Below are 12,311 nucleotides of genomic sequence, written 5' to 3'. Positions count from 1 at the left end.
GAGTTTGGAAGTGTACCTTCCTCTTTAAAGTTTTTATAATTGTTTGAGAAGGATAGGTGTTAATTTTTCTTTAAATGTTTGGTAGAATCCACCTGTGAGCCATCTGGTCCTGGACTTTTGTTATATTTGTGAGTTTTTTGATAACTAATTCAATTTCATTAGTAGTGATTGGTCTGTTCAGATTTTCTATTTCTTCTTGATTCAGTCTTAAAAGATTATATGTTTCTAGGACTTTATCTGTTTCTTTTAGCTTGTCCAGTTTGTTGGCATGTAATTGTTTATAGTAATCCCTTATGATCCTTTATATTTCTGTGGTGTTGGTTGTAATTTCTCTTTCACTTTTGATTTTATTTGGAACCTCTTCTTTTTTTCTTGATGAGTCTGGCTAAAGGTTTATCAATTTTATATTTTCAAAGAACCAGCTCTTAGTTTCATTGATCTTTTTATTTTTTTAAGTCTCTATTTCATTTATTTCCACTCTGATCTTTAATATTTCTCTCCTTCTACTAACTTTGGGCTTTGTTTATTCTTCTTTTTCTAGTTCTTTTAGGTGTAAGTTTAGATTGTTTATCTGAGATTTTCCTTGTTTCCTGAGGTAGGCCTATATTGCTATAAACTTCGCTCTGACAACTGCTTTTGCTGCATCCATAGATTTTGGAACATTGTATCCATTTTCATTTGTCTCCAGGTATTTTAAAATTTCCTCTTTGATTTCTTCTGTGATGATTTGTTCCTTAAAAGCATGTTGTTAGCTTCCACATGTCTGTGATTTTTCCATTTTTCTCCTTGAAGTTGATTTTTAGTTTCACACCCCTGTGGTTTAGAAAAGATGTTTGATATGATTTCAGTCTTCTTAAATTTATTGAGACTTGTTTTATGGCTTAACATGTGTCCTTTCTGGAGAATGTTTCATGTGTGTTTGAAAAGAAGTTTTTGTATTCTTCTGTTTTTGGGTAGAATGTTCTCTCTATTTATATCTATTAAATTCATCTGGTCTAAAGTGTTGTTTAAGGCCAAATTTTCCTTATTGATTTTCTGTATGGATGATCTACTCATTGATGTAAGTGGGTGTTAAGGTCCCCTACTATATTGCAGGGGATTGTCAATATCTCCCTCTATGTCTGTTAATATTTGCTTTATGTATTTAGGTGCACCTATGCTGAGTTATAGATATTTACAAGCGTTATATCCTCTTTTTGGATTAAATTCCTTTATCATAGTGTAATGCCCTTCTTTGTCTTTTGTTATAAACCTTATTTTAAAGTATTTAGTCTGATGTAAGTATTGCTACTCCAACTTTCTTTTTGTTTCCATTTGCATGGAATATCTTTTTCCATCGCCTCACTTTCAATCTGTATGTGGCTTTAGATCCAAAGTGAGTCTCTTGTATGCAGATATACGGGTCTTATATTTTAATCTATTTAGCCACCCTATGTCTTTTGTTTGGAGCTTTTAGCCCACTCACATTTAAAGTAATTATTGATAGGTATGTACTTACCACTATTTTGTTAATTGTTTTTTGTTTGTTTATGTAGTTCTCTATTCTTTTCTTCTTCTCTTGTTCCCCTCCTTTGTGATTTGATGAGTTTCTTTAGTGTTATGTTTGTATTCCTTTCTATTTATTTTTTGTGTATCTGTTATGTTTTCAGTTTATGGTTATGATAAGGTTCATTTATAACAATCTATATATATAGCAGTCTATTTTAAGTTGATGGTCTCTTAAGTTTGAATCCATTCTAAAAGCACTGCATTTTTACTTCCCCACCCATGTTTTATGGGGTTTTTTTCTGTCATATTTTACATTTTTTTACTTTGTGTATAGCTTAACTAATTATTTTAGATATAAATGATTTTACTGCTCCTGTCTTTTAACCTTCATAACTAGCATTATTGTTGGTTGATCTGCTATATTTACTATATGTTTGCCTTTACCAGTGAAATTTTTTCTTTCATAATATTCTTGTTTCTAGTTACAGCCTTTCAGAAGTCCCTTGAACATTTCTTGTAAGGCCAGTTTAGTGGTGGTGAACTCCATTTGCTTTTGCTTGTCTGGGAAATTATTTTCTCTCCTTCAATTCTGAATGATAAACTTGCCAGGTATCATTTTGTGATAAAGTATTCTTGATTGTAAGTTTTCTTCCTTTCAGCACTTTGAATGTATTGTGCCACTCCCTTCTGGCCTGTAAAGTTTCTGCTGGAAAATCAGCTGAGAGTCTTATGGAATTCCCTTGTATGCTTGTATGCTTCAATCAATTGATTGTTTTTCTCTTGCTGCTTTTAAGATTCTCTCTTTATCGATTCTCTCCTTATTGTTATATTTTGACAGTTTAATTATAATGTATCTTGGTGTGGGTCTCTTTGGGTTCACTTTGTTTGGGACTCTATGTGCTTCATGGACTTGGATGTCTGTTTCCTTTGCCAGGTTAGGAAAGTTTTCAGCCATTATTTCTTCAAATAATTTTTCTGTTCTTGTCTCTCTCTTCTCCTTCTGGGGGCCCTATAGTGTGAATGCTAGTACACTTGATGTTGTCCCAGTGGTCCCTTAAACTATCCTCATTTTTTTGGACTCTTTTTTCTTTTTTGCTGTTCTGATTGCCCAGGACTGCTGTGGGCACACCGGTGGGTAGAGTTGTCCTCTGGCCTGGCTGGCTATGAGGCCAGGTCACAACTTTTGTGGACACGCTGGTGTGTGGGGCAGCACCCCCCCAGCAAAACTCACTTTGGAGTGGCACTGGTGTCAGATGGGGCTGCCTGCTGGGTGGGACAGGGTGGGGGCTGCTTTGGAGGGGACAGCTGGGGTGGGTGGGATGGGCAGTGCTGGTGTTCAGGGGAACACTGGAGCAAGGGGTGCACACCATTAGCTAGGTTGATGGAAAGTGACAGAAATGGCACCTGCCAGTGCTTCCGTCCCTGGAGAAAGTGCCACCAGATCCCTGCCCCTCTGGCACATACCCTAAAATTAATCAATGAATCTCCTTCTTTTATGAATCCTAGGCACTTTTCAAGCTGCTGCCTCTGTGCTGGACATTGTGTGAGTGAGTTTGTGCACAAGATCTTCAAGAGTGGAATCTCTGTTCCCCACAGCCCTCTGGCTCTCCCAGAGATAAGCCCCACTGGTTTTTGAAGCCAGACATTGTGAAGGTTTGTCTTCCTTGTGCAGGTCCTCCAGACTGGGGAGCCTGACATGGGGCTCAGACCCCTCACTCCTCAGGGGGAACCTCTGCCATAGTGATATCCCTCCCACTTGTGGATCATTGCACAAATCGTGTTGATTCTGACTAGATTGTATCTCTGTCCCACTTAATTGTCTTGAAGTGGCCTTTTCTTTATATCCTTAGTTGTGGAAAATCTGTTCTGTTAGTCTTCAGGTTGTTCTCAGATATAGTTGTTCTAGATGCAATTGTAGTTTCGGTGTGTCTGTGGGAGGAGGTGAGCTCAGAATCTCCCTAGTCTGCCATTTTGATCCAGACTCCTCTCTTATCATTTTATTTGCAGCTTTTGAGCCTAAATGTTAGAAAGTTCAGATTGCAAAAAGCTTTGATACTTTTTTTTTACTTTCTCAAAATGGATCATTTTATGCGAGTTAAGAATACACTCAACTGTGAGCAACAAAGATCTGAAAAATAATGGTTTAAGTCAAGATGCATTTTATTTTTCTCGCATGTAAAAGAAACCTAGAAGTGAGTGGTCCGGGATTTGAGAGTGGTTCCACATTTGTCAGAGAGCCAGTTTCCTTCTCTCCTGTTCTGCCATGTGTTGTTTCCATTCTTAGAAAAGTGTGCTCCTTCCTAGAGGTACTACAAACATTTCCACTTGTGTCTGCTTCAGAGCTTGGTCTCAAGGCCACACCAAAATGAGTGGGGGGCTGTTTAAAGCCTCTTCTGGTTGGCCAGTAAGGAGCCCACATAAAACATCAGGGTTCTTTTGTCAAGGAAGAAGGGGTGACTGGCTATGGAAAGTAATTGGCTGTCTCTGCCACAAGTTCATTTTACTAATTTTGAAAGAAATATACATGTATAGTATAAACATACAGAAAACAGAAAAGTAAAAAGAGGAAAATGCTTTCAGATATAAGCTCTCTTAACACTGTGGTTTAGTTTTTCAGTCTCACTCTCTTCACCCCACTCTCAAAACTTCAACTTTTAGAGACTTGTGAGAAAAGTTGTATCATATATATATAATTTTAAACACATACATAACCAAAGTGGGCTACTAATATATAGATTTATTTCTTCACAATTACAATTTTGTTATATTGCTCTAATATATGTCTTTATATGGATTCATCTTTCTGCTCATCCATCAATTCATCTTTTTTTGAAGCATTTTAAATTTGCAGATAATAGTAACTTAAGCCATTAAGCACTTTGACATGCATATCTTAAACTGGAGTACAATATTTTTTTCTTTCTTTTTTGAGGTAAAATTAAATACAGTGAAATGTACATGCTCTAAATTCAATTAGTTTACATAACAGTTTTAAACTTGATTTTTTTTCCAGTGAAGATACCCTTATTGTGATTAGTATGTGAGGTCTGTATATGTTAATAATGTAGATCAAAATTCTAATGGTTTATATATAAATCTAACCAGTTCCTTATTGTTGGACATTTTGGTTATCCCTTAGTTTTTACTATTTTAAACAACCTTGTGTTAAACATTTTATATCTATCTATCTATCATCCATCTATTATTTATTTCCTTAGGCCAAATTCTTTTTTTTTTTTTTAATTGAGTAGATTAGTTGATACTTTTTTTTTTTTAATTATTTATTTATTTTTGGCTGTATTGGGTCCTCGTCTCCGTGCGAGGGCCCCCCCAACTGCGGCGAGCGGGGGCCACTCCTCATCGTGGTGCGCGGGCCTCTCACCACCGCGGCCTCTCTTGTTGCAGAGCACAGGCTCCAGACGCGCAGGCTCAGTAGCTGCGGCCCACGGGCCCAGCCGCTCCGCGGCACGCGGGATCCTCCCAGACCAGGGCTCGAACCCGTGTCCCCTGCACTGGCAGGCAGACTCTCAACCACTGCGCCACCAGGGAAGCCCAGGCTAAATTCTTAAATGTAGAATTTTTGGTTCAAATGTATATGCAGATGTTTAGGGCGGTTGATCTGTATTGCCAGATTGCAGTTCAGAGTTATAGTACTATTTACTCTCCCACCAGCGGGGCATGTAATTGACTATCTCTAATTCTCTTTCATCTAGAGCTTTTAGGTTACACAGAGAATTTCGCAGTAAATGCTACAGTATTACATAATCTGTAGTTGGTTGAATCCACAGATGTGGAACCACACATATGGAGGAGGGTCGACTATAAAGTTATACGTGGATTTTCAACTGCATGGCAGTCAGCACTCCGTAACCCCGGCATTGTTCAAGGTCAACTGTAACGACTTTGATAAACTCCCTTTTCTGTTGTTAACTACATAACTGTTAATGAAAGTGTGACTTTTCCTTTAGCCTTAAAGCATTTGCTCTGGTAGTATCCAACACTCTAAATTGTTTTCACATTTAAAAAATGTTTTCCTTCCTTTCAAAGTGGCCCATTTCTGAAATTCATTCTATATATTCTCTTTTTTATAGGCTTACTATTGTGCACTGATGCAGCAGTAGGGACTAAGATCATGGGGTCCAACAGCTCATATTAAAGATGAGAAAACTGGGCTTCCCTGGTGGCGCAGTGGTTGAGAATCTGCCTGCCAATGCAGGGGACACGGGTTCGAGCCCTGGTCTGGGAAGATCCCACATGCCACGGAGCAACTAGGCCCGTGAGCCACAACTACTGAGCCTGCGCATCTGGAGCTAGTGCTCTGCAACAAGAGAGGCCGTGACAGTGAGAGGCCCGCGCACCACGATGAAGAGTGGCCCCCGCTCGCCGCAACTAGAGAAAGCCCTCGCACAGAAACGAAGACCCAACACAGCCAAAAATAAAAATAAATAAATTAATTAATAAAAAAATAAATGAGAAAACTAAAACCCAGAGAGTGGTATAAGGAATTTGATCAGATGTCAAAGGAGGGGGATTTTCACTAAACTGACCTGAAAAGATTCGTGCTAAAACTGGACTCAATGGGCCAAAGACAGAGCCCAAAGGCAAGGTCTAGTCAAAAAGAAGACTCAGAGAAGACTGACTAAAGTTTGGTCAAAAGAGAGCGTCTTTATCAAAGAGAGGTACTAATATCTCCACTTAAAAAAAAAATTATGGGTCACATTTTCCAGATTGCCTCATATTTTAAAAAATTACATGCTGACTGAAGTAGATAATATTTGCACAGAAGAGCAGTAGCCCCTCCTTGTGTACCACTAGGATGAGGGTGATTCTTTGGTGGACTCCAGAGCTGAGATGGGTAGGGCTGGGCTGCACGCTCTAGTCAGTTTAGATAATCTGTGGTTTCTGGGTGGTTGTGTAGGTGGACTCTGGCCCCTCCCTCCAGCAGGCTTGAGATCTAAGCACCCAGGAGTTTGTGGAGCTTCCCCTTGACATCGAGCTCTGCCCCCAGCTTTCTGTGCCCCTGAAGGTCTCTGTGCCCGGCCGTGGGTCCTCAGCGTTCCACAGCTTTGCATCCTCTGAAGGCCTCATGCAGAAGAATGGATGGGCCATGTGTCTTTTGGGCTTCTCCTTGTTCCAATCCACATGCCAGCTCAGGCATGGCTATTAACAGCCCACTGGTTCCTCATTACCCTCCTGAAGTCCTGTAGCAGGTGCCTTTACCTGCCCTGCTCCCAGGGACGAAAGCAGCCACCCTGTTCTCACGTGGAAAAAGCTCATCCCTCTTTGTCTTGTGACCTTTTACAGCCTAACTGAAAGCAGAACTCTTTTGTTTCTTCTTGACCCTCATTTCTCATCACCCTTGGCCTTATACTTTATGCTCTCCTGATGGAGCTTTAGTTTATGGCCCCCTTCACCTTTCCCCTCCCTGCCTGAGTCCTTCTGTGTTCTGATAGTATCCAGGCTACTTAAAAAGGTACACCCTGTTACAAATTATTACTTGTCTGTTTCCCAATGAATTGCTAAGCTCCTCAGTGGCAAAGGCTGCTCCTAGCACATGGTTCTTACTCCAAAGACCGGTTTCCTGCTTTTAAGGGACTAGCTCCGTGTGTGTGTGTGTGTGTGTGTGTGTGTGTGTGTGTATTTCTTTTCTACTGACAAGGCTCAGCAAAAACTCTTCTAACAGAGGGCTCTGTGCTCCAGGACTTATCTGCCGCATTTCTGGGGCTCTGTTGAACGTTAGAGTGTGGGTGGATGTCCCCATGGGGCAGGGGGCAGGCAGCAAGGTGGGGAAGTGTTCAGCAGACTTCTGGGAGGCTGGGCAAGAGCTTCCGAGGAGGCGAAGGCCCTTTGGATCATGACAGGTCCTGATCTAAGCTGTCCATACTTTGATTCTCTTCCTCCAGAAAAAAACCATTTTTAGTTTTTAAACAAATAAATTAATTACAAATGACAACATTCATAATTACGAGTTACAGAGACAAATTAATTAAATCAAATAATTAAACAATAAATTAAAGATGTGAAAAAGCATCCCCTTCCAAACCTCTGCATGTGAATTTAAAATCAATTCCAAATTCTGCACACATATTATATTTTTGCTTTCTAGGCATACAGGCATATTACCCCCTTCCCATCCCCCTACCCCCAAAATACATAGTGTTGAAAATGGTTTAGGAGACTTAGCAAGAAATAAAATCATGCCAGACAAATAACATTAACATTAAACATCTGCCTGTAGGAACTTGCCCCCTCAAAAGCACAAAGGTGCTAGGCAAGGAAAAGAAGGACAAACGTAAACAGAATCCATGGAGTCTCTAGATATTCACGGGCACTTTAAACATATGGATGCTTGAGGAACTAGGCCGGTGGGCCTGGTCTGGGGAAAGGTATGGCTCGAGGTGTGCCAGGTGGGCACGCTGTGGGCAAGGAACCGGTAAGGTTGTAGTCAGATTGGGGAAGAGATGCAGACTCATTAAAAAGCTCGGTGCTTTGTGACCACCTAGAGGGGTGGGATAGGGTAGGAGGGAGGGAGACGCAAGAGGGAGGAGATATGGGGATATAGGTATATGTATAGCTGATTCACTTTGTTATAAAGCAGAAACTAACACACCATTGCAAAGCAATTATAGTCCAATAAAGATGTTAGCAAAAAAAAGGCACTTAGACCGGGAAAACAGGAGGCAGAACGCCGCCGCGATGATGCGAGGGCAGGGCTAGGGGCGGCGCCAGCATGGAGGCGGCGGCGGGGCTGCGTGGGGCTCAGAGGGGGTGCGCCCCGCTGCTCCTCCCGCTGCCTCGGCGGGCGGGGGCCTCGAAGGCCTAGCGCCGGGAAGCGTGCGCCCCCTGAAGCCGGCAGAGCGCCGCATTTTTATTGATTTACTAGTCTTTGCAGATTTCGCTGAAACGCAGTGCTAATAACCTTGGTAAACAAAACTCTGCGCCTCTTTGCGGACAGGTTGGGGCAACGCCATTTGAATGTTCAGCAGAGCTTTTCCCATTCACTTTAAAAATGGAACAAGAGGTTTTGGATGAGGTCGGATTAGGAATGAAGAGGTGCTGATGGTGGCAGCTGTGGAGTTGGGGGTGGGGAGTCACCAAATTCTGACACCTCAATTCTGAGAGTTTGGTTAGTCTGCCAACGTCTTTTTCAGAGCCTGAGGAGTACGGCCACTAATTTCCAGATGCTGCCATCCTGTTTCCAGTTGCACTTAGGGATTTCGGCTGCTGAGTTATGAGCTACTAGACTAGTGTGATGCACTCTTCCTTGCGCATCTTGGAAAATTCTCTCTGTGTGACTGCAATACAATCAGGGGAACTACTTGACCAAATCTTTCCTGCTAAGCTCGGTCGAACTGATCATATCGTTATTTTTACGAATGCATTAGTGAATTTTAAAATTAATCTTGTCAAGCCCTCCCAAAAATCACCATATATTTTTTGATTAACAACTACATTTCTTTACTAAAAGCTCTGAAGTTAAATATAAGCAGCTCTTGATTTTCCCCTGGAAAGGCGGTTTGGATGTCTATCACCTGCATGCTTATAGTGTTGTATTGGACAAGGAGATTTAAATTCTAAGCTGCTCTCAGAGGACCTACTAAATACTAAGCATATCTTAAAGACGATGCAGAGATGTTCATTATAATCATTAAATACACAAATTCAGAAAGTAAAAGTGTAACTGGAAATTATACAGCAAATTGTTAATAACCATATATTCAAATAAGATACATGAGGGCAGGTCTGTGGGTTTTCTTCTTTTCTTTTCCTCTTCTTTTTTTTTTTTCCGGTCTATTGTGCTCCCTGCACTATCACTACAGGGTCTGTGGAACAATGCCTAGTGCACAGAAGGACTTCAATAAATATTTATTGAATAAATGGATGGAATACGTTCTTGTCTCCAAAGTGGTTTCTTAAGATTCAAAACACATTTCAATAATACTGTCATTGCTCAAACTAATTTTTGGAAGGAATTTTTCTTTGGGGATTTCCTTTAAGACTGGTCCCATTCCTTTAGAGCCATACTTCAATTTTTGGATCAAATCAATACACTTTTAGTGAGTGAGCTTACTTATGTTATTTATCAGGTGTGGATCCAAATAACTTTCTCAGTTCATTCTCAAAGGGTGAATTTACCATCCTGGAGGTTATAAAAAGAATGCCATAGGCTCTGAAAGCAATTCTCCAAGAGGCATACCAAAATGTTTGCATTAATAAAAGCTTCATTGGAAAAAATGTCTAACTTCCTGAGATGAATACCTTGAAGGGAATAGAACTCATCTGATTTATTCTTGTATGTTTGATAAAAAATCAATTCTATTACTCATATTTACATTATACTCCTGGAAGGAGCTTAAGTGTTTTTGATCGAGTAAAGAAAGAGGCATAAGAATTGTTTGTTCTTTACCACTACTCTTCCACAGGTTTTAAGCTGGCTGAGAATAGGAGTTATTTCTTCCTTATTGATTCAAGTTTCATTCTCTATCATTTCCAGAATCTTTCATTTCCCAAGTTTCACAAGTTATTGTTTTTAACCACAAAATAATACATGATTATTGTTTTAAAAACACACATAGTGTAGAAATATATAGAGTAAAATGTTTTAGTCTGTTTGGAATAAAGAGAGCAGATTCAACACATAGCCACAACCCAAATTCCACTAAAATGAAAACAAAGGGATTTTTTTTTTTCACCCCAAGCATTTCTATTTTGAAATAAGCCTTACTTATGAAAATGTGCTTAAAAATGTAAAAATTTTTAAAATTGTTATAAAATTAATGCCAGGTAACTATTACCTAAAAAAGTGAGCATTGCCAGTGCCTTAGAAGTTCCCCTGGGTACCCGTTCCTTTCCTTTTCTTTCCTTCCCCACTGAAGAGAACCAATATCCTCTTGTTCTGGGGGCAATCATTTTCTTGCTTCTCTCTATACTTTTCCATATAAGTAGCCATCTATAAACAGCATGGATTAGTTTTGCCTATTTTTGAACTTCATGGAATTAAGACCTCTTTCAGTCAATGTTATGTTTGAGATTTATCCATGCTTTTTATTGTTGCTTAAAATTCCATTGTATGAATCTGCTACAGTTTATCTCTTCTATTGCTGATGAACATTTGGGTTGCTTCCAGTTTTTGGTTATTATGATTAATACTGCTTTGAACATGCTTGTATATACCTCCTGGTGCACATGTGCCTGTATTCCTGTTGGTATATAACCAGTAGTGGAATTGCTGGGTCACAAGGTATGCAATGTATACTTCCCAAAATGCCATCCTGTTACTTTATTTCCTTTTCAATAGTGAGTATTTCAATTAAAAAAATTTTGTGTTCTGGTGGGTGTCCTTTTCAAAGTTGTTTTGGCTCTTCTTGGTCCTTTGCATTCCATATGAATTTTAGAATCTGCTTGTCTATTTCTACAAAAAGATACTGCTGGAATTTTGAATGGTAATGCCTTGAATCTATATATCACTTTGAGGGAGAATTAGCATCTATTATTGTCATGTATTTTTCTTTTACATATGTTATAAATCTTACTGTACATTATGATTTTTGTTTAATCAATTATTTAAAATATTTATTGTTTGTACTGAGATATAATTCACATACCATAAAACTTACCATTTAAGGCTTACAATTCAGTGGTTTTTAGAATATTCATAAACTTTTACAACTTTCAACACTATGTAATTGCAGAATATTTTCATCACCCCCAAAAAGAAACCCCATACCTGTTAGGGGTCATCTATTATTGTTTAAAGAGATATAAATAATAAAAATGTCATATATTTACTAATATAGACATCTCTTTCAGTGCTCTTACTTGTGTAGATCCATAGTTCCATCTGGTATCATTTACCTTCTGCCTGAAGCACATCCTTTAACATTTCTTATAATATGGTAGTATTTTTTAAATCCTTGTAATATGGGTCTGTTCATGATAAATTTATTCAGCTATTTTATGTCTCTAAAAGCCTATTTTGCCTTAATTTTTGAAAGCTATTTTCACTAGGTATAAAAATATAGGTTAATAATTTTCTTTTCTTTTAGTACTTTAAAGATTTTGCCCCACTATTTTCTTACTGGCACTGTTTCTAATGAGAAATCTGCCCTTACCCTTTTCTTTGAACATTTTGTTCTCTGTAGGTAGCATATCTTTTTAAATCTGGCTGATTTAAAGATTTTCTCTTCATCACTGGCTTTAAGCAATTTGATTATAATGTGCTTTGGCATAGTTTCTTTATGTTTCTTGCAGTTGTGTTTCTTTGAGCTTCTTGGATCTGTAGGTTTATAATTTTCATCAGATTTAGGAACTATTTGACCATTATTTCTTCAAAAAGTTTTTTCTCCATTTCCTCTTTTCCATTTTCTTCTGAGACACCCAATTATATACTTATTAGGCTGATAACTTATTTGGCTGATAAAATTGTCCCACAGAACATGGATGCTCTTTTCTTTCTTTCTCTTTCTTTCTTTCTTTCTTTCTCTCTTTCTCTTTTTCTCTCTTTCTCTCTCTCTCTCTGTCTCTCTGCCTCCCTCCCTCCCTCCCTCCCTTCCTTCCTTCCTTTTCAGAATTCTTTTTTTCTCTCTGTGTTTCATTTTTAAATGTTTCTATTGGGATGTTTTCAAGTTAACTAATGTTTTATCTTACCTTTTCTAATTTGCTGTTGATCCTATGCAGTTTATGTTTCTCTGAGACATTATAGTTTTTATCTCTAAAATTTGAGTCTTTAAATATGTTCCATGTCTTTACATAATTTTTTGAACCTAAGGAACAGTTAAATAACTGTTTTAGTGTCCTTATCTGCTATTTTTGTTATGTGGTAA

This window comes from Balaenoptera ricei, chromosome 10 (assembly GCF_028023285.1).
Source record: "Balaenoptera ricei isolate mBalRic1 chromosome 10, mBalRic1.hap2, whole genome shotgun sequence".
Lineage (NCBI taxonomy): Eukaryota > Metazoa > Chordata > Mammalia > Artiodactyla > Balaenopteridae > Balaenoptera > Balaenoptera ricei.
The sequence above is the reverse complement of the archived record's forward strand: the minus strand, read 5'-3'. Positions refer to the sequence as shown.